This window comes from Ovis canadensis, chromosome 13 (genome assembly GCF_042477335.2).
Source record: "Ovis canadensis isolate MfBH-ARS-UI-01 breed Bighorn chromosome 13, ARS-UI_OviCan_v2, whole genome shotgun sequence".
Taxonomy (NCBI): domain Eukaryota; kingdom Metazoa; phylum Chordata; class Mammalia; order Artiodactyla; family Bovidae; genus Ovis; species Ovis canadensis.
Genome location: NC_091257.1, coordinates 97,706,398 through 97,733,479, shown reverse-complemented (window position 1 = coordinate 97,733,479; position 27,082 = coordinate 97,706,398). Strand labels below are relative to the sequence as shown.

Below are 27,082 nucleotides of genomic sequence, written 5' to 3'. Positions count from 1 at the left end.
TGTGGCCAATTCACATCAATGTACAGCAAGAAACATTACAATATTGTAAAGTAATTATCCTCCAACAAAAATAAACTAATTAAAAAAAATTAGAGTCCCAGAAAGACAGAAGAATGTTATGTAAAAATATTTTGAAAAAGTGTAGACTATATTCCAGAACCAATGAAAGATATGAGAGGAAAATAAATGGAAAGAAATCTCACACAGACACAGTGTAGTGAAGCCAAGAAAGCGAAATAGACGGAAAGTCTTCGCAGCAGTCAGAGGAGGTGGCGGCGCCCAGACCAAGGAGAGGGCCGCCCTGACAGCTCCTCTGCAGCGGCAGGGGCCTCAGGGGGACAGAGAAACCGCTCTCCACTGGACAGCTCATAGCACTGACATTGCATTTCAAGATCAGAAGTTGAAATAGAACCATCTTTATGTGAACAAAAACAAGGGACTTCTACCATAAACAGGCTTCTAACGGAAATGTTCAAGAGCATACTTTAAAATACCAAACATGTTCTAAACTATCTCCCAGAAGGAAGACCTGAGGTGCATGAAGAATTAATGGAACCACTAACAAAGATAGATACAGCTAAACAGAGTGTGCTCTCAGCAACGGGACACAGAAGGCCTTGCAAGGATAAACGGGCGGCAGACGCTCTGTGACTGCAAGGAAGAGAGAGAAGCAGAGCACCAATGGACCTGACTGAGTCCTCACTGCGTACTGAGCTTCCTGTGTGGCTCAGCTGGTCAATACGAAGCAACAGTAATGTCTAATCTATTAGATTAAATGATGAAAATAACATAGTGAACAAAGGCCATGTATTTGTGAAGCTGTAATCACAGTTTAAATATTATAAATTCCTATAGTTATTTGCAAACAGCTGTACTATTAAATTTAGCACAGGAACAGAATCTATAACTTCCAGTAGGGAAGAAACAAAAAGCACTGGAATGATAAAGGGATAATGAAACGTTTTGGCAAAGGTAGAAGGGAAAAGTAGAAGTTTATGAAACTTGGGAGCAGAGTGAGGCACAAACAGCATTATGACAGAAACAAGTCCAAATGTACTAGTATCAGGATGTTCAGGGAACAGATGTAAGTGCCAAAAATCCTTGACAATTATTAAAACTCAATTCTGCCAAAGGCTCATGGTATCTAAGGAGAAATTCTTAAGAAGTGCTTATTGACGGCACAAAATGAAAACTGTGGTTCAAGTTCCATACAACAGACAGTAACATCGACTGGACCGTCATATGGAATAATGAAGAACTATGGAATCCCATGAAGAGCATCATTTTCTCTGCTTGACTGAAACGTGAATCTCACAGCTCTGGGGCTAGCGTGCACACATCACAGATAAGACCACAACGGGGAAACGTACCCCGGCTCACGCCTGGGGGCTGGGGAGCCCGCTCTAAACCCACAGTCTGGCTCCCGAGGCTGTGCGCAGACCGCCTCTGCTCTCCTGCCTCCACTTTTATTTTCTGCCGTTGCTGAGCGTTCAAAGCCAGCTGCCCCACACAGGGATCGGTGAGTGGGATGGAATCAGTAATTGCCTTTCTTGATTCAGTTCAGAAGCTCCACATCCACAGAGAGACTCAAAGAAACAAGTTACTTAGGCACAGCAATAAACTGCAAGCCTGCCTGCACCCACCACAGTGCCCAGAGTTGTGTGATGAACAAGAAACGTGCAAGTCGCTTACAGACTCTCTTAAGAGTCTCTACACTAACCCACATTTTTCTGCATTTAAGGTGATTCCCTAGTGTGGTTGACAGAAATCCACTTTGTCTCTCTCTTTCCTCCTGAGCTCCATTTTCAATAGCTCAGCCCCTGCTGGGTATAAGGGGACAGTAAATCTGGGTAATCAAAAGGTGACCCCATCCTGATCGCCAAGCCTGAGTGAAGACAGACGAGGCTAGGAATCACCATCCTTAAAATTCCGGACCACACGCTGGCTTCTCGGCGATCATTACAGGAGGTGGGTGGAACCAGGGCAGCTGAGCTGAGTCCATTCTCCGAGCAGCCCCAGGTCTCATCCTGGTCTTGGGCAAGCCTGACAGGGCACCACAAGCAACAAGACTGTTTTCAGTGAAGCCTGCGCGCTTATCAGTGTGTTTTCTAAGACAGCCATGTTTTGTAGGTAGCTTTAGGTGGAATGGGGCACAAGGTTGAGAGACAAGAAAGCGAAGAGGAAAACACTAAAACAAGAAACATAATTTACGATTCTTTCCCAAATCACTATTTCACACTCTTTGTCTCAGAGAATAGGGATGGAACACTGTTCCCATGACAGAGACGGGGTTTGGTTTTTTCATCCTACATAGACATAAAATTCAAAATAAATTACAGATTACCAAGAAGAGTGGATAGCTTTTCATTACACGCTCTCTCTCTGGCCAGCCTACAAGGATCTATAGGGGTGTGTGATCTGAGCTGCCCACGTTATTTCTTAAACAATACTTTCCATCCACATTATTTTAAAAACTATTTTTAAAAATAGTTTTGATTTCATAATAATTTTGATGTAAATATGAGTTGCCACATGTTGATTAATTATATCTGCCAGGTATATGCTAAACCCTTTACACATTTTGTTTTATCTAATCCTTACTTTTTCCATGTAATAATTGAGAAAACAGCATCTTAAAGACATCAATTTGCCCTTGTTTGAACAGCAGGGAGGTAGGAAAACCTGGATTCAAACTTGGACAGGATCACTGAAGCATCTGTGGTCTCAGCAATGGGACACAGAAGGCCTTGCAAGGCTAAAAGGGTGTCAGACACTCTGTGACTGTAAGGAAGAGAGAGTATGCTCTCAGCGACAGGACACAGAAGGCCTTGCAAGGCTAAACGGGCGGCAGACGCTCTGTGACTGCAAGGAAGAGAGAGAAGCAGAGCACCAATGGACCTGACTGAGTCCTCACTGCGTACTGAGCTTCCTGTGTGGCTCAGCTGGTAAAGAATCTGCCTGCAATGTAGGAGACCTAGGTTTGATCCCTGGTTTGGGAAGGTCCCCTGGAGAAGGGAGCGGCTACGCACTCATGCATTGGAGAAGGCAATGGCAACCCACTCCAGTGTTCTTGCCTGGAGAATCCCAGGGACAGGGGAGCCTGGTGGGCTGCTGTCTATGGGGTCGCAGAGAGTCGGACACGACTGAAGCGACTTAGCAGCAGCAGCATGCACTCCAGGATTCTGGCCTGGAGAATTCTGTGGACTGTACAGTCCGTGGGGCTGCAAAGAGTCGGGCACGACTGAGCGACTTTCACTTTCACTACTAAGTACCAGGCACTGTGCAAGGGGCGTCTGATGTGCTGTTGCTAATATTACTGCACAAAACTGCCATTACAAGATTAGGAGGGAGAATTTCTGTCTCCATGTTTAATACATGAAGAAACTAGGGCTGAGAAATCCTCGATCGAATCACATAGCTAATCGGCACAAGAGCAGAACTAAACCCTGGTCTGTCTGATTTCAGGGCTCATCTCTCACTAGTTTGTGAGGTTGTGTGTGTGTGTTAATCACTCAGTCGTGGCTGACTCTTTGCAACCCCATGGACTACAGCCCACCAGGCCTCTCTGTCCATGAGGTGTTCCAGACAAGGAGACTGGAGTAGGTTGCCATTTCCTTCTCCAGGGGATCTTTCCAACCGGGGGACTGACCCCGGGTCTCCTGGGTCTGTGAGCCTGGCGGCCTCTGAAACGGCACCCAGGGTTCTCCCACCTCCTGCTCTGCACACCCGTGGGGATGCTCTTATCTCCGATGTGGACTGGACCTGCTGATTCACTTCTAACACGCAGCATGGAAAAAGCTGGGGGACGCCACTGCCCAAACCAGCTTCTTCCTGAAAGATGGCAATATTCATCTCTCTCTCTCAGCCCTCACTCTGGCAAAGCCAAGTTCCCATGTTGTGAGTAGGCCTACAAAGAGGCCAACATGGCTGGAATGAATGGCTCCACCTAACAGACAAGAGAGAACGTGGGACAGGCCGAGAGCCCCAGGAGTCAGCTCGGTGATGAATTTTCTAAGACCTGCCAAGGACTTCCCTGGTGGAGCAGCGGATGATAATCTGCCTGCAATGCACGGGACACAGGTTCAGTCTGCGGTCCAGGAAGATCCCACACGCCACGGATCAACTAAGCCGGCACCACAGCTCCCGGTCCTGCGCTCTAGAGCCCTCAAGCCGTAAGTACTGAGCCTGCGCTCCACAGCCAGAGAAAGCCCGCACAGAGCCACCAGGTCCCAGCGCAGACTTAAATACGTAACAGACGCCCTCCTAGTCTCGCCGTGTGAAATCTGCAGCCCCCACCCATGTCTCGATTCCTGTCCTATGAGATCCTGAGGGACAGACCAGCAGCAAGGCTGTGCCTAGATTCCTGACCCAGAGAAACTGTATAATAACACACGGTTGTTGTTACGTTGCTATATTTCAACATGCAGTGATAGATAGCTTATGCAAGGGGTTGGCGGTGGATGGATGAAGGATAGAGTTGGGAGAGTAATGTGTTCTAGACGGTGCTCATCGTTTCTATTGGAATCACTGTCTTCAATCCCTTCTGGAGCAAGACCAGCTTTAAATGACTAAAACACTCAATAGTCAAATAAATAATACTGTATATTCATTTGGGTTCACTAGTTTTCTATTAGGATTCTTACTCCCTTGGAGGAGTTAAGGTTTCCAGTCAATCACTTTAATCAGTTCTATATGTTTAGCTGAACTTAGCCTCAGAGAACAGAGGTTCTGAATTTTGGAAAGATGTCAAAAACTGGAAAATTTGAAGTTAATAAATTAATATGAAGTACTACAGGACAGATTCTATGATGTGCAACTAACACTTATTATTTATTGAGCAAGTTTACCATAAATAATTCACAACCCATTCGATGCCAACCTAGAAGTAAACTATTCAAAAATTAAAATTATATTTGATTCAGAGCCCACTTATTTATTTTATTTTTTAATTTATGATCCTAGTCCTGTCCTGCTTTGCAGTTGTAGTGTCTCTATAAGCTGGATCGCAAACTAGTCAGACTTTTCACATAATCAAGACAAATTCGTTGTGAACTTCAGAGAGAAAGTAACAAATAATAAGCCAGCTAACCAAGAAGTTCTTTCAGGTGATGTCAAGGGGATAATTGGATCATTTTTTTAAAAAACAAGAAATTAATATGCTATTTGAAGTGCTATCTTAATAACAAGGAAGCAAACCTTGGAGCCAGTATAAAAATACTAACGCCATGAACCCTGCGGCCCAGTTACTTTCAGGACTCCTATCTGAAGCATATAGTCATGTGGAGTTCTAGGTAACCACATGTGAGAGTGTTTTATGTATTTTTGTAGAAATATAAAGGATCCCCAGACAGTAAGATCGGCTGCCTTGACCTCTGTGCGATTAAATTGGGGACGGGGCAGAGGGGGCGCTTCTTTGACACACCCATCATTCAGAGGAGACGTAAAAGGCCTTCTAGAGAAACCACGAGGAGCGGTGAACACGCCAGATTAAACCCGGCGAAGGCCTGCCGCAGAAGAACACGGTGAACACGGATTAAAAACCCGGCGAAGGCCTGCCACAGAAGAACACGGACGTTCTAAGACACGGACTATTTGCAGCCCCAAACTGTCAGTACCACTTTCATTTACCTTTCCGGCCAACCTCCATTTTTCCTTTCAAATCAAAAGCTAAAGTAAGACACACATTTAGGAGAAAGTTGTCAAAATTCATTTTATGGAAATGTGCTACTCACGGGTATCCTTTGATCAGCGGCAGCATCTTTTGAAATTGAAATTGAATAGATTATACGGCGATCGGCCTCTTCTCGCCTTCAGAGTTCGGCTAGAAATAAATTGGAAACGCATGTGAAAATAACAACCTCCTTTTTGGTTTGAGCTTCCATAATATTGGTTTCACCTCACCTTTGAACAAGAACTGTCATAAAGCTCTTGGCAAACGTGGCTCCTAGGTTCTTCTTTAGAAAGTATGGACAAGCTTCGCTCTAGCAAGCTATATTCATTCATTAACTGATCTTACAGAGTTTGTAATTAAACTAAAATTTAGGTCTCAGGGACTTATGAACTGTAGGGAGAACTTATGCCACATTTCTAAAGAATTACATAGCTATCTTTGGGTTTAGCAAGTCCAAATCTACCAGTTTGCAATCTGGGGGGTTCAAATGACAGGAATATAAATCAAAGTAGATTAAGCAAAAAATAAAATGAAATAATTGAACAAGTATAGGAAGGTGGGCCTCACATTCAGTGGGGTTCGATAATTCAAACACTCTGATCAGAAGTTTCTCTCAGGTGATTTCCTCGGGGGTCCGGTGGCTAAGACCACACACTCCTGGGGCAGGGAGCCTGGGTCAGCCCCCCGCCAGGGAACCAGATCCCACATGCTGCAGCTAAGGGTCCTTCGGGCCACGGCGGAGACCCATCAGAGCCAAAGGGCAAATACATATTTTAAAACAAAGAGGAGAAATTGCCACACTGTTTTCCAAAGTGGTTGTGCCACTAAAAAAGGAAAACAAAAGCTGTGTGTCTCAGATTTCCTCACTTTGGCCTCTCTCCGTCTTTCACTTCTCCTTTGTATTCTGCTGTATTTCTTTCAAGCCAGGGCCTCTGTCCTGTGGCCACTGATGCTCCAGACTCATCCCTTCACAGCTGTGAGTCTGATAAAATGAGCATGCCTTTCTCTTAGCAGCTTCTGCAAGCACTGTGAAATTTAGACTCACTGGACCAGACTGAGCTACTTGTCCATCCCTGAATCAAAGGGTGTAGGTCTGGGTTAGAACATGCTGACCCGCCAGCCTGGGTCATGGGCCCGCCCCTTGAGATTGAGGACTGAGCACATAGGGTGGGACTGGGAACTGGTGGGCCTGCAAGAAGAAATGGAAGGAACGCTCTAGAATAGGAAATGAATATGAGCAGGGAAAGCAACAGACGCCCATGACGCTACCCACCGACCAGAACTGCCAGTAAGCAGGTCCATGTCTGACAAAGTATTCCAAACTCCCCATTAGGCTTGAAAATTTTGTGATGCCTTTCCATTTATTAAAAATGAAGACAAACTCCAAATTAAGGAAAATAATTGGTGGCCATGGGTCGCAGATGGCAGTTTCTGTTCTAAGCGTAGCCTGGCGTGATTCTTATTTCCAACACACAAGATGCCAAAAACTGGACAAACTGCTTAATCCGATTCCCATCACCCGTCTGCCTGGCAGTGAAAAACAATCTGACCAAAACCTGCAGTGTGCTGGAGGAGCCGTTCTGCGCAAAAGAGAGTCAAACGAATTTCCTGAAACTGCAGGTTTGCAGGCAGAACACAGCCGTGGTGTATCCAGTGGACACATGATTTCTCTTCCAGAAATCTCTTTTATAATCTCCTGCACTTGGTTTCAAGATACCTGCACCTGATCACACAGGGACTTTCAGGTTTCCTCAGAACTCAAAGATAATTCACGTTCTGAAACAAAACCTCCTCCCTGGCATAACAAAACTGCTTTCAAACAGCCACCGTAGACAATTAATTTGATTTATGTGGAGGCTTCTAAGCTGAATCACTGGTCCGGCCTCTAAAAGGCAGGCTACAAAGGCCACTGGCAAAGGGTGGTAGCAGGTTCTGCCATGTTTCCTTGGTCATGTCTGTAATTTAACACCCATCTGGGACACACTTCCAACTGCAAATTAGCAGATGGCCCTGTCCACGCACAGAGAAATGAGGGATTCATACCAAAAAACAACGAATGGCCTTCTGAAATAATTGAGTGCAAAAACATTAACTTCATAAAAGTTAATATGCATCATCTTCTCAAATTTTAAATTCATCCTGCCACGTATCATTATGTATTGAGTATGATGCACTGAAATCCTACCAATTAATAAGACAAACACGTGGAATTAATCAATGACCAAACAATAGCTTCAGACAGCGATAAGTGTTTTGAAGAAAAATGCACAGATTAGTGTGAAAGAGAGGTAGTGGTTGTGGCTGTGGGTACTGGCATCAGGGAGAAATCACCTAACGCAAGGCCAGTGGGAGGGACAGCTTTCCAAAGGGATGGGAAGGATAAGAAGAAGCAACCCAGGAAAAAATTCCGAACGTCATTTTAAGGAGAGGAAAGACCAAATACCAAGGCCTGGGGGCGTGTTCAGGAGAAAAATGCATTTTATTTCCTTTTGTTGTTTAGACGCTAAGTCATGTCCAACTCTCGGCGACCCCATGTGCTGTCACCCTCCAGGCCCCTCTGTCCGTGGGATTCTCCAGTCAAGAACACTGCAGTGGGCTGTCACGCCCTCCTCCAGGGGATTTCCCTGATCCAGGGGTCGAATCTGCGTCTCTTATGTCTCATGCTTTGGCAGGCGGGTTCTTTACTAGTGCCACCAGGGAAGCTATTTATATCTTTAATTGCCTATATTTTGAAATGAGAAGAAGCATTTTTTAATAGATATATATTTTTTTTTCACCTAGAGCTTTAAAATGAGTTTTGTCTGTTTTTTCACACATTTGCCCATCACACTGGTGAGTCTGTAAAAGTGGCTCCATTCCTGCATCAGAATGTAAATCCCTGGAGCTCAGGGATTCTCCTGTCTTGCTCATTAACTACTGATTGATCCCATCTTCCTAGACCTCAGAAGTGCTCCACACCCAGCAGGCATTCATGCGTCTATTAGATTTTGCTATCAAATATTGCAAAATGATTAAAAAACCAAAACCTTGTTTTTTGATGCACATTTGAGACTATAAAAGACTTTGATGCTGGGAGGGATTGGGGGCAGGAGAAGAAGGGGACGACAGAGAATGAGATGGCTGAATGGCATCACTGACTCAATGGATGCGAGTCTGAGTGAACTCCGGGAGTTGGTGATGGACAGGGAGGCCTGGCGTGCTGCGATTCATGGGGCTGCAAAGAGTCGGACACGACTGAGCAACTGAACTGAACTGAACTGAATAAAGGGGCAGGAGGAGAAGGGGACGACAGAGTATGAGATGGTTGGATGGCATCACTGATGCAATGGACATGAGTTTGAGCAAGCTCCAAGAGAGAGTAAAGGACAGGGAAGCCTGGCATGCTGCAGTCCGCGGGGTCACAAAGAGTCGGACACGACTGGGCAACTGAACAACCACAAAGGGGGAAAAGAGAGAACGAAGCCGCTACGGTAACATTTGTATAATCACACACCGCAGGGCTTTAGGTCCCGTTTCCGACGCCTGCCGTGCCACTGGAGCAGACTGGAGATGAGAGAGGAGGGCTGTACCTGGACTTGGGGCAGCCTCCGTGGGATGCCTCGCCAACCCTCAGCACTCCCCATTAAAAAAAAAAAAAAAGGCTTCTGTTTGTAAGCACTTTTCATTATTAGATATCTCACAATGTATTCATTCAACAGATATTTTAGTGCCTTCTATGTGCTAAAGCAGAGTGACATAGTTCAGTTCAGTAGCTCAGGCGTGTCCAACTCTTTGCGACCCCATGGACTGCAGCACGCCAGGCTTCCCTGTCCATCACCAACTCCCGGAGCTCACCCAAACTCACGTCCATCGAAGCGGTGATGCTATCCAGATCGACATAAGAATTAGCTATAAGGACTTATCCTCAGACAACGCGGGTTTGGACCTTGTTGGCCACTCACCAGCTGTGAGATCCTGGGTCACTTCTTCAGGCCTCGTTTTCCCTAAATAAGGGGAGAACTGGAGAGACTGCCTAGTAGGGTTGTTAGAAAAACACGGAAGATAAGACTTAACAGCTCGACACCTGGATCATGATAAATATTCCAAACACACTTGCTGTCATCAGCATTACTCGTATTAATATTGTCATTTGCCAGGTAAACTATAGTTACCTTCACACAAGTAGAATGTATTAAGATTTATCTCTGGAAGTTGATGAAACGGGGATTCTGAGTCTTTTAATGGTGATCACTAAGCCACACATCTTAGAAAATGTTTTGTACCCTTTCCTACAGTCAACATGGTTTATTAAAAAAAAAAAGAAAGAAAAATTTTGCAGCAGGTCAATTCCTAAGTAGCTATTTTTGACAATTCCTTTCAATGATCTGGGCTTATCTTGTTAGGCTGTGTGCCCCAAAGGTTTACAATTTTAGAAAGCAAGACCTCTAAACTCTTCACATGGAAAGAAACCAGAAGTGCAATTATCTGCCCTGGGTCAAGTCAGGTGGAGACAGTCATTGACAAGAGGCACACCATCTAATATCCAACTCAGAATGAGGTTCACTCCTTCCCAGACGACAGTTCTGAATCCTCAAGGAATTGAAAATGGGGATAAACTGAGCATGCCACATTTGGTGAAACTGGAAGGATTCTTGGGTCTAGCCCAGATGTCAGATCTGGTAATGAAGAGGAAAAGCTCATTTTTAGTTCTTCCTACCGGAGGCAGCAGAGAAGCAGGAACTGGGTCTTGAGTGGCATCAGCTTACATTATGCTCTAGTCCCTGTGGGTTTCTCTATTAATGGGTTTGCTATTACCCAGGCTTTGATCTATGCTGGGCTTCCCACTGTTTTTCAGAATAAGAAGGCTCCTTGGCTTTATTACAGTCCAGCCTATCCATAATGCATTTAATATTATTTCACCATCCACATCTCTACCCGTATTATAGTTTCATATAGAAGTGATTTTCCTTCTCTAAAAATAAGGTGCTACATTTGGAATTACACTTATAAGATGACAGTAATCCAGTAATCACTTCTTGGAACAGAGATTTGCAGGACAACATAATATAATAATCATTACACACTTAGATATGGGGATGATGAGAGGAAATACAAATTTCATTATTCCTGATAGCTCACTTCCAATGAAAGTTAACATAAATTAAAAGTGAGTCTGAAAGGAAAGCAATTTGGGTCTTTTATCCCAGATCAAGTTTTTTCTCTAGGAGGAAAGAAAAAATCACCCAGAAGTTTCAAAACTTGAGAATCTTATTTAATATATATCACATCAAAGTTCCTTTTCCCTCCCCATTTCACTTAAAAATAAAAAGTAACCTAGATGAATCATTTTCCTATATTAAGAAAAGATAAATGACTTCAAAGGAGGCAACTATGTTCCCTTCCCCCCTTCTACCTCTGTTTCATTATGTAAGCTAGTGTCCATCCTAATATGCTGTTTTAGAAAAATCTCTTTGAGGAAGGAAAAAATGATGGTCTTTTCTTTATTATTGTACTTGTTCCTACTACGCTTCCCTCTTCTTCATAACACACGGCCGCTTTCTTTGCCTGGAGGAGGTGGGGCTGCTAAGTGCCATCAGCATCCTGTGTCTGCTGAGATGCACGTGTTTATCAGTTAGAGGAAGCACTGACTCACCTACCGAGATTAAGTTTCACTCCAAGAGATTATTTTCACTGCAATTGCTGAGAGAGACTGAGACACACACATAGGGCAGGGGGGAGAGAGAGAGAGAGAGAGAGAGAGAGGTGTCAGAGCGTAAAATGTATTGGAGGGAGACACAATGCAATGTTTTATGTGACAGGAAAATTATATCCTGGGCTGCTGCCCTGAGGACGGTTCACTTAGAAATAGTGTTTCAAAGTCAGTCTGTAGGAAAAATATTTCCATCTTCATTTGAAAGATTAGCACCTTGTTCCTTTTCGTTATCAAACTGAAAATGAAGCCAGGCTCTGTGCTTTGCATGAGGCCTGGAGGAGCAGAAACGTGATTTTACGCGCCGCATTCTGCTGGCACTGGCTGTGTCTCCAGTGTCGAACCAGCTCCCTCCACTGGGCTAAAAACGGCCAAAACTGTTTGCACGGCAGTTTTTCTATTTGTGATGTCCCCAACATGCTTTGACCTGATTAGACTCTGGCTTATGACACCTCAAGGCAAACTGTGTTGCCAGGGTCTGGTGCGTGCGTGCGTGTGTGTGTGTGCGTGTGTGTGTGTATACAGCAAAATGCGCACACCAGTACAAGAGCAAGAACTTCTCCACGAAGGGAGCTGTGCATTACACACTTCTTATCCTTCCCACGTCTGTGTCTTTTTGTGCTACTGATAAATATGAAGGTTAAACAAAATTTTGGAAAATAGATTTTAAAATGAAGATAGAAGGATCTATCAACGAAAAGACTAGAAAAACTAGGCACAGGGGAAAAAATGGTAGAGAAACACTTGGAAGCATTCAGTCTCAGCTGCAGGTGATCGTGCCTGCTGCGTGAGGTTGTTGTCGAGTCTGAAAGTGCAGCACTTGGGTGCGTTGCTGATAGAAAATAGCTAGCAGAGAGCCTGTCACAAAGCAGGCTCCTTGGATTGACTTGTACCCCTCACCTGCAAATGGCAGAAACCTAACTGAATAGGATTCAGATTACGGAAAAGTAAATGGGGTGCTTTGGGGCACAGTTTGTATTTGGATACAAGATTCCAAATACTTCTCCATCTCTTGACTCTGCTTTTCCCTGTGAGGGTTTTATTTAGTGAAAGTGAAAGCTGCTCAGTTGTGTCTGACTCTTCGCGACCCACGGACTATCCAGTCCCTGGAATCCTGCTGACCAGAATACTGGAGTGGGGAGCTGTTCCCTTCTTAAGGGGATCTTCCAAACCCAGGTCTCCCACATTGCAGGTGAATTCTTTACCAGCTGAGCCCCCAGAGAAGCCCATGAATACTGGAGTGGGCAGCCGGTCCCTTCTCCAGGGGATCTTCCTGGCCCAGGAATCAAACCAGGATCTCCTGCACTGCAGGCGGATTCTTTACCAGCTGAGCCACCAGGGACAGATGTCTTAACTCAGTGCTAAGTCACCCACCAGCAGCTATAGCCTTACACTCTGTGAGCGTATGTGAGTGCTCAGTTGCTCAGCCGTGTCTGACTCTTTGCTACCCCATGGACAGTAACCCAGCAGGCTCCTCTGTCCCTGGGATTCTCCAGGCAAGAATCCTGGAGTGTGTGATCCTTCAGGGGATCATCTCAGCACAGAAATCAAATCCGAGTCTCCTGTGTCCCCTGCCCTGGCAGGGGAGTTCTTTGCCACTGCACTGCTTCGGAAGCCCATTGTCTTCTGCAGGTTGTTGAGCAAAGCCTTTTTGGGGAGTGAAGACACGTGAGACAGCACCTCTCCCTATAATTCCATAAAAAGTCTGGAGACTGTTTCTCTTTTGATCAGAAGCATCACGTGTTAAATCAAGCCAATCATGGTAGCTCTAGTCAAGTATCATCCCATGACCACTTCTTGAACTGAGACTGATTGCTCTCCCAAAACACAATGAGAAAAGGATTTAAGAAAAAAAGAGAGAGAAGTTGCCTCAAAAGAAAACTGGAAAAGCCACAGTCATCAAGACAGTATGGTACTGGCATAAAGACAGACATATAGATCAATGGAACAAAATAGAAAACCCAGAGATAAATCCGCACACATATGGACACCTTATCTTTGACAAAGGAGGCAAGAATATACAATGGAGTAAAGACAATCTCTTTAACAAGTGGTGCTGGGAAAACTGGTCAACCACTTGTAAAAGAATGAAACTAGATCACTTTCTAACACCGCACACAAAAATAAACTCAAAATGGATTAAAGATCTAAATGTAAGATCAGAAACTATAAAACTCCTAGAGGAGAACATAGGCAAAACACTCTCAGACATAAATCACAGCAGGATCCTCTATGATCCACCTCCCAGAATGCTGGAAATAAAAGCAAAAATAAACAAATGGGATCTAATTAAAATTAAAAGCTTCTGCACAACAAAGGAAAATATAAGCAAGGTGAAAAGACAGCCATCTGAATGGGAGAAAATAATAGCAAATGAAGCAACTGACAAACAACTAATCTCAAAAATATACAAGCAACTTATGCAGCTCAACTCCAGAAAAATAAACGACCCAATCAAAAAATGGGCCAAAGAACTAAATAGACATTTCTCCAAAGAAGACATACGGATGGCTAACAAACACATGAAAAGATGCTCAACATCACTCATTATTAGAGAAATGCAAATCAAAACCACAATGAGGTACCACTTCACTCCAGTCAGAATGGCTGCGATCCAAAAATCTGCAAGCAATAAATGCTGGAGAGGGTGTGGAGAAAAGGGAACCCTCCTACACTGTTGGTGGGAATGCAAACTAGTACAGCCACTATGGAGAACAGTGTGGAGATTCCTTAAAAAATTGCAAATAGAACTCCCTTATGACCCAGCAATCCCACTTCTGGGCATACACACCGAGGAAACCAGAATTGAAAGAGACACATGTACCCCAATGTTCATCGCAGCACTGTTTATAATAGCCAGGACATGGAAACAACCTAGATGTCCATCAGCAGATGAATGGATAAGAAAGCTGTGGTACATATACACAATGGAGTATTACTCAGCCGTTAAAAAGAATTCATTTGAATCAGTTCTGATGAGATGGATGAAACTGGAGCCGATTATACAGAGTGAAGTAAGCCAGAAAGAAAAACACCAATACAGTATACTAACACATATATATGGAATTTAGGAAGATGGCAATGACGACCCTGTATGCAAGACAGGGAAAGAGACACAGATGTGTATAACGGACTTTTGGACTCAGAGGGAGAGGGAGAGGGTGGGATGATTTGGGAGAATGACATTCTAACATGTATACTATCATGTGAATTGAATCGCCAGTCTATGTCTGACGCAGGATGCAGCATGCTTGGGGCTGGTGCATGGGGATGACCCAGAAAGATGTTATGGGGAGGGAGGTGGGAGGTGTGTTCATTTTTGGGAATGCATGTAATAATTAAAGATTTTAAAATTTAAAAAATAAAAAACTAAAAATTAAAAAAATAAATAAATAAATAAATAAATTAAAAAAAAAAAGAAAACTGGACCACTTTGATCAAAAGAAAGGGGATGGACACCGCATAGGGCTCCACTGCACAGCAGCTGCTGAAGTGGGCCAAGCGGGATGACAATGGCAAGCAGAGTCTGACAGAGAAAGAGCAGCGACTGCAAACGCTGGGGGGCTGGTCAAGAAACGGCAGTACACATGCAAGAGGCGAAGAGAGCAGATTGAGGCGGTCTGTGTGGGGAAACAGTGAGAAATTAGGTTGATTCATTGCAGGGCGAGACAGAGAGCTAATTAGTGTTGCAACATAAAAATGAAGTTGTGGAGTCTGGAACTGGCACAATTAGCTCTACGGAGCATCTGTGTATTTCAGCCATGGCTTCAGGTAAAAGGGAGAAGCAGGATTGAAAATGGAGGTGGCGTTTGAGAAGAGTCCCCAGCAGTGAACAAGCTATCTTTGTGCGGGCAGATGATGGAGAAAGAAGTTTTAAAGGAATCGTAGGAGGGGCCATGACAAAGAATCAGGAGGGTGTGGTAACTGGCCTGAGAGAGACTTGGCCAGACTTAGTGCTGAGATATATTTAATGTAGGATCTGGCACCCCAAGCCTCCCCAGATGTCCATCACTCTACAACAGTCTCAAAATCTGGATAGTTTCCTTGAGACCTTTGTGTGTCACTGGTCCAAAAACACACAAAGCAGAAGCTTCCCTCTAGCCTAGGCTGAGAAGAACATTTGCATTCCTCTTTATCAACCTCCATTCTCTCAATACGTGGGTCTTTCTGGGTATTTAAGGATTTGTTTGGAGACGGCAATGGCACCCCACTCCAACACTCTTGCCTGGAAAATCCCATGGACAGAGGAGCCTGGTGGACTGCAGTCCATGGGGTCGCTAAGGGTCGGACACGACTGAATGACTTCACTTTCATTTTTTATTTTCACACATTGGAGAAGGAAATGGCAACCCACTCCAGAGTTCTTGCCTGGAGAATCCCAGGGACAAGGGAGCCTGGTGGGCTGCCATCTATGGGGTCACATAGCGTCGGACACGACTAAAGTGACTTAGCAGTAGCAGCAGCAGCAAGGATTTGTTGTCATCATTTGAAAAGGCAGGATTGGATATGGAACATTTATTTCCAACACTTAGGGCACTCTTAGAAATTATGATGAAAATAATTCTACTGAAGCTTTTCAATGGCTCAAATTTTAATGTAATGGCTCACATTTTTAAAATGTCTAAATGTTTTAGACAGCTAAGTAGCTATAGCAATGTACCCTCTCTCTCTTTGAGCCAAGGTAGGAAAGACAAGCCTTAAAAGCATTATAATGGGATTAATTTCAGTGCTTCATCTAAACCCTCAACACAGGTTTCACAACTGCTGTTGTGCAAAACACTGCCTCTACAGGATGTCGGCACTCTGAGGCCCGTGAGCTCTAGGGCCAAGAGCACGTGAGTTCAAACATGAGGCGTCCTCTAGAACTCTGCAAGTAAGAACATCCATTTGAGGAACATGGTCTGCAGTATTCCCCAAATTTATTTGCCTCCAGAGCCCTTCAGTTCTGTGGAGCACCCGGGGGTAGCGTTCCATGGCACACACTTTGGGAAACACTCTTCTAGAGCATATTGGCACACTCATGTGTGGCAAAGAACATGAAAATCACCCAGATTTCAAGCATTTAGAAACACCATGCTTTACTTTTCTTATTGTCTCTGGCTGTGCTGGGTCTCTGCTGTTGCGTGGGCTCTTCTCTGGCTGTGGGGAGTGCGGGCAGCTCTCTCGTTGGTGGGCCCGGGCTGCTCACTCTGCTGGGCCCCCTGCTGAGGTGCCTGGGCTCGGCAGCTGCGGCACGTGGGAGCCTCCTGGGTCAGGGACTGAACCTGGGTCTCCTGCACTGGCAGGCAGACACTTAACCACTGAGCCACCAGGAAAGCCTAGGAAATATTATTTTATGATGAGTTTTTGGGCAAGAATATCTGATGATTAGTCTAAGGTAACTTATGTTTTAAGGTGTAGTGGATCTGAATTTTCTGTCTTTAATGAAGCCACCTCTAAGCTAGTTAAATATATCACAGTTCTGACAGAGATGGCCATACCAGACCACATGACCTGCCTCCTGAGAAACCTGTATGCAGGTCAGGAAGCAACAGTTAGAACTGGACATGGAACAACAGACTGGTTCCAAATAGGAAAAGGAGTATGTCAAGCCTGTATATAGTCACCCTGCTTATTTAACTTATATGCAGAGTACATCATGAGAAACACTGGGCTGGAAGAAGCACAAGCTGGAATCAAGATTGCTGGGAGAAATATCAATAACCTCAGATATGCAGATGACACCACCCTTATGGCATAAAGTGAAGAAGAACTAAAGAGCCTCTTGATGAAAGTGAAAGAAGACAGTGAAAAAGTTGGCTTAAAACTCAACATTCAGAAAACGAAGATCATGGCATCCGGTCCCATCACTTCATGGCAAATAGATGGGGAAACAGTGGAAACAGCAGCTGACTTTATTTTGGGGGGCTCCAAAATCACTGCAGGTGGTGATGGCTGCAATGAAATTAAAAGAGGCTTCAAGACCATCCCCATGGAAAAGAAATGCAAAAAAGCAAAATGGCTATCTGAGGAGGCCTTACAAATAGCTGTGAAAAGAAGAGAAGCAAAAAGCCAAGGAGAAAAGGAAAGATATAAGCATCTGAATGCAGAGTTCCAAAGAATAACAAGGAGAGATAAGAAAGCCTTCCTCAGCAATCAATGCAAAGAAATAGAGGAAAACAACAGAATGGGAAAGACTAGAAATCTCTTCAAGAAAATTAGAGATACCAAGGGAACATTTCATGCAAAGATGGGCTCGATAAGGGACAGAAATGGTCTGGACCTAACAGAAGCAGAAGATATTAAGAAAAGGTGGCAAGAATACACAGAAGAACTGTACAAAAAAGAGCTTCATGACCCAGATAATCACAATGGTGTGATCATTCACCTAGAGCCAGACATCCCAGAATGTGAAATCAAGTGGGTCTTAGAAAGCATCACTACGAACAAAGCTAGTGGAGGTGATGGAATTCCAATTGAGCTATTTCAAATCCTGAACGATGATGCTTTGAAAGTGCTGCATTCAAAATGCCAGCACATTTGGAAAACTCAGCAGTGGCCACAGGACTGGAAAAGGTCCATTTTCATTCCAATCCCAAAGAAAGACAATGCCAAAGAATGCTCAATCCACCACATAATTGGATACATCTCACATGCTAGTAAAGTAATGCTCAAAATTCTCCAAGCCAGGCTTCAGTAGTACATGAACTATGAACTTCCAGATATTCAAGCTGTTTTAGAAAAGGCAGAGGAACAAGAGATCAAATTGCCAATATCCGCTGGATCACGGAAAAAGCAAGAGAGTTCCAGAAAAACATCTATTTCTGCTTGATTGACTATGCCAAAGCCTTTGACTGTGTGGATCACAATAAACTGTGGCAAATTCTTCAAGAGATGGGAATACCAGACCACCTGCCCTGCCTCTTGAGAAATCTATATGCAGATCAGGAAGCAACACTTAGAACTGGACATGGAACAACAGACTGGTTCCAAATAGGAAAAGGACTATATCAAGGCTGTATATTGTCACCCTGCTTATTTAACTTATATGCAGAGTACATCATGAGAAACGCTGGACTGGAAGAAACACAAGCTGGAATCAAGAGTGCCAGGAGAAATATCAATAACCTCAGATATGCAGATGACACCACCCTTATGGCAGAAAGTGAAGAGGAGCTAAAAAGCCTCTTGTTGAAAGTGAAAGAGGAGAGCGAAAAAGTTGGCTTAAAGCTCAACATTCAGAAAACAAAGATCATGGCATCTGGTCCCATCACTTCATGGCAAATAGATGGGGAAACAGTGGAAACAGTGTCAGACTTTATTTTGGGGGGGGCTCCAAAATCACTGCAGATGGTGAGTGCAGCCATGAAATTAAAAGACGCTTGCTCCTTGGAAGGAAAGTTATGACCAACCCACACAGCATATTAAAAAGCAGAGACATTAGTTTGCCAACAAAGGTCCATCTAGTCAAGGTTATGATTTTTCTAGTGGTTATGTATGGATGTGAGAGTTGGACTATAAAGAAAGCTGCATGCTGAAGAATTGATGCTTTTGAACTGTGGTGTTGGAAAAAACTCTTGAGAGTCCCTTGGACTGCAAAGAGATCCAACCAGTCCAATCTAAAGGAGATCAGTCCTGGGTGGTCATTGGAAGGACTGATGCTGAAGTTGAAACTCCAATACTTTGGCCACCTGATTCGAACAGTTGACTCATTGGAAAAGACCCTGATGCTGGGAGGGACTGGGGGCAGGAGGAGAAGGGGACAACACAGGATGAGATGACTGGATGGCATCATTGACTCGATGGACATGGGTTTGGGTGGACTCTGGGAGGTGGTGATGGACAAGGAAGCCTGGCACGCTGCAGTTCATGGGGTCTCAGGGAATCGGACACAACTGAGCAACTGAACTGAACTGAATTGTCTAGGCAAACTAGAGTTTCAGTGTTTGACTCTGGGTATTCATTTTTACATGACCATGACGAAAAGGTAGTCAAATGAGGGCTGAGTCCGAAATATCAAAGATAGCTACTAGTGTGGGATAGCATCCGAGGCTCCAAAGTGCTAAATATTCAGTAATTGTGGCTGAACATCAGAGAAGAGACATATGACTTCAAATTTTTCTTAAAACAAAAATAATCTCAACAGGGAATTATGTTTATGTTGAAAAGAAAGCAGCGTGATGCTTTCCATCCACTTCACTTCACATCATCCCCTTCCTTACTATACACATGCATTTAGGGAGGGAACTGGACAAATGGTGACGTGAGACCGAATGTAATGGACGGGTCACTTCAGATAATACAGCAGGTTCCTCCTGGCTCCTTCTCTCCCCAGACTCAGAAAACTTTTTGTGACTTTTCTCTAATTGATCAATGGAGTTCCACCGAGGATCAGTTTGTAAGTCAACACACACGGATTGAAATGTGGCTCTCTGGTATGTAACCTCATTATCCCATTGGTTTTTAAATCTTATTCTCCAACTTATAAGTCAAAGACTTGGTGGACACCCTCAGAAGCCATACTGTAAGAGATTTCATGCTGGAATGCGTAAAACACTTCCCTCTGTTTATAGGAATATCATGATCTAGTTTACCTGCAGTTCTATATGGGTCAGCTTGAGAGCATCCGTATAGCCTTTTGGGAATTAAGCCATTCTTGCAAAACACAGGTGTCTTAAATGCTTTTTTGCTTCAGAGGCTGATGAACTAAGGCTTGGAAAAGCTGGGGAAAGATGGAACACAGCCAGTAGACAGAATCAGATGCAAAAGGAGAACTGGATATGAGTGAGAAGAGCCCTTTAGACTGCACAAAGATCAAACCAGTCAATCCTAAAGGAAATCAACATTAAATATTAATTGGAAAGACTGAAGCTGAAGCTTCAATACTTTGACCACCTGATGCGAAGATCTAACTCATTGGAAAAGACCCTGATGATGGGAAAGATTGAAGGCAAAAAGAGAAGGGTGTGGTAGAGGATGAGATGGTTACATAGAATCATTGACTCAGTGGACACAAATCTAGTAAATCTGGGGTGCTAGTGAAGGACAGGGGAGCCTGGTGTGCTGACGCCCCTGGGGTCACACAGAATTGTACACAAATTAGCAACTGAACAGCAAAAACAAAAGAGCCAGGACGACCTAGGAGTCAGAGGTCACACCAACACAATCAAAGCACCTCTCTGGACTTGCTATGTGCTTTAGGTTTGGAACTCGACGTTTGTACAGGCAAAGAAAGTGAAGTCACCCAGTCGTGTCCGACTCTGTGACCCCATGGACTGTAGCCCACCAGGCTCCTCGGTCCATGGGATTTTCCAGGCATGAATACTGGAGTGGGTTGCCATTTCCATCTCCAGGGGATCTTCCTGACCCAAGGATCGAACCCAGGTCTCCCACATTGTAGGCAGATGCTTTACCATCTGAGCCACCAGGGAAGCCCTTAGCATGCTATAATAAATGTCTTTTTAGCTACTTAAACACTATAATATTCAGTGAGAGTCTCTAAAATTTTTACTGTGTATTTATTTACATTTTAAAAAATGAGTGTTAAGAGTACTATCAATTGGAAATAAAAAAGGATCATGTTCTCCTCAAGCATGGAGAGTCAAGCACCACAGTCACTCCAGAATAAGTGCGACAACCTGCTGGTGCTCCTCCTGGTCGATACGCCACATTGGGGCAACCACTGCCAGCTGTCAGCCTGATGTCATTTGTGTTCTTTCTTAAATTTACCTAAAGGAAAAAAGAAGACATATATATATATATGACATACATATATATATGACTCTAAAACACGGATGAAAGATATCAAAGAGAACACAAATAAATGGAGAAATATGCCACGTTCATGGATTGGAAGAACCCAATGTAGTGAAAATGAGTATATTACCCAAAGCAATCTACAAATTCAACACAATCCCTATCAAGCTACCAATAGCATTTTTCACAGAACTAGAGTAAATAATTTCAGTTTGTATAGAAACACAAGAAACCTTGACTATGAAAGCAATCTTAAAGAAGAAGAACAGAACTGGGGAATCAGCCTTCCTGAATTCAGACTATACCACAAAGCCACAGTCGTCAAGACAGCACGGCGCTGGCACAAAGACAGAGATATAGATCAATGGAAAAAAATAGAAAGCCCAGAGATTAATCCATGCGTCTATGGACACCTTATCTTTGACAAAGGAGGCAAAAATTTACAATGGAGAAAAAAACAATCTATTCAACAAGTGGTGCTGGGAAAACTGGTCAATCACGTGTAAAAAAAATGAAATTAGAACACTAGTTCTAACATCATACACGAAAATAAATCCAAAATGGATTAAAGATCTAGATGTAAGACCCAAAACTACAAAACTCTTAGAGGAAAACATAGGCAGAACACTCTCTGACATAAATCACAGCAAGATCTTCTATGACCCACCTCCCAGAGTAATGGAAATAAAAACAAACAAGTGGGATCTAATTAAACATAAAAGCTTTTGCACAACAAAGCAAACTATAAGCAAGGTGAAAAGACAGCCTTCAGAATGGGAGAAAATAATAGCAAACAAAACAACTGACAAAGAATTAATCTTCAAAATATACAAGCAGCTCATGCAGCTCAATACCAGAAAAATGAACAACCCAATCAGAAACTGGGCCAAAGAACTAAACAGACATTTCTCCAAAAAAGACATACAGATGGCTATGAAACACATGAAAAGATGCTCAACATCACTCGTTATTAGGGAGCTGCAAATCAAAACCGCAGTGAGGTATCTCACGCCGGTTAGAATAGCTGCTGTCAAAACGTCTATAAGCAACAGGGAACCCTCTTACACTGTTGGTGGGAATGCAAACTGGTACAGCCAATAGGAAGAACAGTATGCAGATTCCTTAAGGAACTGGAAATAGAATGGCCATATGACCCAGCAATCCCACTGGTGGGCATACACACCAAGGAAACGAGAACTGAAAGAGACACGTGTTCCCCAATGTTCACTGTGGCACTGTTTATAATAGCCAGGACATGGAAGCAACCTCGATGTCCATCAGCAGACAGATGGACAAGAAAGCTGTGGTACATACACACAACGGAATATTACTCGGCCATTAAAAGGAATCCATTTGAGTCAGTTCTAATGAAGTGGATGAAACTGGAGCCTATTCTACAGATGAAGTAAGTGAAAAAGAAAAACACAGTATATTAATATAGTATACTAACACATGTATACGGAATTTAGAAGGACGGTAACAATGACCCAATATGCAAGGCAGCAACAGAGAGAAGGCACGGGTGGGACGGTACGAGATGCAGCACTGAAGCATGTCTGCAGCCACATGTAAAACAGACGGCCAGTGCCAGTCGGGCGCGTGAAGCACGGCACTCAAAGCCGGCGCCCTGGGGCAACCCAGAGGGACGGGGTGGGGAGGGCAGTGAGGGGTTCAGGACAGGGGACACATGTGTACCTGTGGCCGATTCATGTCGACGTATGGCAGGGCCTCCATGGTGTTCTGAAATGATTGTCCTCCAAATAAAATGAATAAATAAATTTTCTTTAAAAAGCATTTCAATTTGAAATTAAAAAAAAATTAACAGAACTCCAGTTTTGTTTAAGTGGACATTGCTTTCATTCTACAAAAAAAAACAAGATATCTTAAGCTTTTTTTGAGGTATCCACATACAACAATTCTGCCCCTGAAATGTAGACATAAGCTCCTATAAATGATACATATCTCCCCCAAAAAAGGCAGATTTCATTTTGTTTTGTCCTCTTCTCACTTCCTGATTCATGGAAGTCTCTTGAGGCCCTGAATTGAAGTTAGAAGTGTTAGCATGAACTGAGGGCTTCGCACACACATAGATGATAACGATGTGTGCCCATATCGTGCTCAGTGTCTGTAAGCACACGCCGCAGTGGGCGGCTCCACGGCTAGGACAGACAGAACACAAGGATACACGCTGACTTTGTTAAACAAATTTCTGTGCCAAGATGTAAAAACCTGCTTAAAAAAACAAATGAGCTAGAGAATAAGAACCTGCTGCACAGCACAGGGAAATGTGTCTGGTATTTTATAATATTCTGTAATGGAAAATAATTTGAAAACAATATGTATAACTGAATCACTTTCTGTGCACCTGAAACCAACACATTATAAATCAACTATTCAGCCAAAAAAATTAATGAAAACATGCGAAAAGGACATAAGAAACAGCTTGATGATAATTCTGAAAATTTTTGAGCATTGCAAGAAATAAAGACAGCAGTTGATCTTACCATACTGAATAAAAGTGAATCCACACATCTATGCAACACAAATAGACATACATGTGCATATATACGCATCTATGTATTTATATACACACACTATATGGGCATATATGCGCATCTATGTATTTATACACACACACTCATGGAGGAAGAAGGAAGAGTTTTCAATTGTCTTCTCTTTTTCAGTAAAACACTCATCCTACTAATAAATGTTGAATTAATGAAAGAGTTATTTATTCACTATTTTACAAGGACTTTAAGAGCAACTGATTTAGAGGAAAAATCAGCAAAGGGAGTTAAATTCTTGCTGTGGACAACTACAAGCATCTTCCTCTCGATCACTTAGTAATTATGAACGAATGAAGGGGGAGGTAATTTCATAGCACATAAATCTGTAAGACACTCTCTCTAACTGAGCAAATGTAATCTAATCAAAGAGGCTAACTTTATGTACCTTCTGTTGAACACTCTTGAGAGTCCCTTGGACCACAAGATTAAACCAGTCAATCCTAAAGTAAATCAACCCAGAATATTCATTGGAAGGACTGTTGCTGAAGCTGAAATTTCAGTGCTCTGGCCAGCTGATGCAGAGCCGACTCATTGGAAAAGACCCTGATGCCAGGAAACTTGAGGGCAGGAGGAGAAGGAGGTGACAGAAGATGAAATGGTTGGATGGCATCACCGACTTAATGGACATGAATTCGAGCAAACTCTGGGAGACAGTGGAAGAAAGAGGAGCCTGGCATGCTGTAATCCATGGGGTTGCAAAGAGTCAGACACAACTTGGCAACTGAGCAACAGCAACACCTCCTATAGTAACACCTATTGTAACACCTATTGTAACACACCTATTGTAACACCTCCTAACACATCGAGAAGAACACACTACATGCACTGTCTCTGTTAAAAATGCACCGTCTGAATCCCATCATAAGAATCAGAAAAAGAGAGGAATTCTACAAAACAACTGATCTATGTTCCCTAACATGACCAATTTCAAGAGAAACAAAGAAAGGCTGAGAAGTTTTTATCAGTTAAAGGAAACTGCAAAATACTGCATTTAGAAAATTATAGAAAAATGCAGTACCCAGCATTGTGCTTTGGGACATTATCATAAATGCTTGAATATGGAGTGCGTGTTAGATACTGGAGTGCAAACAATGGTGCAAATCCTCTGAATTTCTTAAAGGTCATTAGATTTCTGTAGGAAATGTCCTTTCGCTTAGTAAATACAAACTGATGATATATGATCCTTGTAGACATATGTGTGTCTGAAAGACAAATCCTTGTGTCTGAAAATTCCTCACAAATGGTTCAAAAAACAAAAATGATATTGAGGGCTAACCACTGGTGAATATAGATGAAAGGCATACAATACTTGTTGGACTGATCTTTAAAGCTGACAGAACGCATTTTGCAAACTCGATGACCAGGTTATTCAGAAGCACATCGTGTGCAAGACAGCAAAACAGACACACACGGAGGCAAAGACCAGCCTTTTGGACTCTGTGGGAGCAGGCAAGGGTGGGATGACTTGAGAGAAAGCACTGAAACACGGATACTGCCATGTGTGAGACAGATGACCAGTCCAAGTTCGACGCATGAACTAGGGCCCCTAAAGCCCCTGCCCTGGGGCAGTCCAGAGGGACGGAGAGGGCTCAGGGGGGACCTGTGGCTGACTCGTGCCGAGGCCTGGCAAGAGCCACCACAACACTGTGAAATGATTAGCCTCCAATTAAAATAAATTAATTAATTACAAAAAAGAATTTTAAAAGAATGATCTATCCAAAGAAAACAAGAAAAAGGAATTGAAATAATGACCAATTAGTGCATTAGGTGAAAAATCGCTGTTGTTTTAATTGCTGCATATCCAAGCCTGCAACCCCATGGACTGTAGCCCACTAGGCTCCTCTGTCCATGGGATTGTCCAGGCAAGAATACTGGAGTGGGTTGCCATTTCTTTCTCCAGGGGATCTTCCTGATCCAGGAACTGAACCCGCATCTCCTGTATTTCAGGCGGATTCTTTACTGCTGAGCCACAGGGAAGCCCAGATAAATACATGACATATCAATTCAAGAAATGATTGCAAAGCAAACATTAAAGAATTTCTCTTTCTGATCAAAAAAGAGGGATGGAGAAATCAAAGGAACTTAAATTAGAAGTAAAACTGAACACGTGAGGGCTTATATATGTTATTATATAAAATGGCTTATATATGTTATATATAAAATACACAGTTCTGTGCTATTAACAAACTTGAACATATTGGTTTTAATCACTAATAAGATAATACAAACTACCAAAATTCACACAGCTTTATTAAAACTCAATTTTGTAAATTTAAAAAAGAATGTTTTCTTTCAAGTGCTACTCATTGAGTTTTTACACACACATATGATTTGTACGTACATACACACACAATAATTCTGGATCTTCATGAGTTTTGTTTATCATTCCTTGAAATATTGATCCCCATCATACATGTTAATCCAGAATTTTTAAAATAGATTCTCTAATCATACTTAAATATAATATTTAGATAAAACCCAACAAAGATAAAAGAAGTACAGATCCAACTCACTCAAATACAGATGGCAGATTATATTTAGTAGCATATTAGAATAATAAACCATTATCAAAAGGACTACTTCAAAGGAATAGTGATTAGCATTAAAAATGTTTTATGCCATAAATTATATCTCAATAAAACTGATTATTTTTAAAGTATGACACAATCTAACATTTACGGATGTTGTTGTTTAGTTCCTAAGTTGGGTCTGACTCTTTTGCAACCCCATGGACTGTAGCCCCCCAGCCTCCCCTGTCCATGGGATTTTCCAGGCAAGAATACTGGAATGGGTTGCCATCTCCTTCTCCAAGGGATCTTCCAGACTCAGGAACTGAACCCTTGTCTTCTGAATTGACAGGTGAATTCTTTACCACTGAGCCACCAGGAATGGCCACAAGGTATATAATCATATCAAATATATATATATGTATAATAAAGTTATATACACTGATTGGCATGGACATAGACTATATGAAATATAATATTTGGTGATAGATTTACGGTTGCCGTTTTTTTCTATGTGCCTTTTCTTTCTTTGTATTATTATAAACTGCCTGCCAATAACATAAGACAACATCAGAATACCAGGACGAAAAATGTATGTAGTACTGCTCAGATCCTCAATAAGAATTAAATGATCAAACAAGTATTTTACAAGAGAAAAGGGCCAACAATTTTTAGTAATTTTGTATCTGAAGCACATCAGTATATATAAGCTTCGTTAGCAATGCTCACTAAGCCCTGGAAGTGTTACCTGATCATCATCAGTTGCAAAGCCACAAAATGAAGTAGCAATCTCAAAGCTATCTCCAAATCTTGATATTCATATTGCTTTTGATTTAGTCATTTTTAATCCTCCACACTCTCTTAATGATAGTTCATTTATTGCAAGCTGATTTAAATAAAAAGATATCATATC

The 27,082-nt window shown here is 42.7% G+C and overlaps 1 long non-coding RNA gene across 1 annotated transcript in view; it reads right to left on the bottom strand.

Moving 5' to 3' along the window:
* Positions 1-27,082, bottom strand: part of LOC138417244 (uncharacterized) — a 203,849-nt gene that overhangs the window by 41,096 nt on the left and 135,671 nt on the right. The window contains exon 3 of the long non-coding RNA XR_011248050.1: positions 5,733-5,821. This is a non-coding gene — a long non-coding RNA (uncharacterized lncRNA). The remainder of the gene's footprint in view (positions 1-5,732; positions 5,822-27,082) is intronic.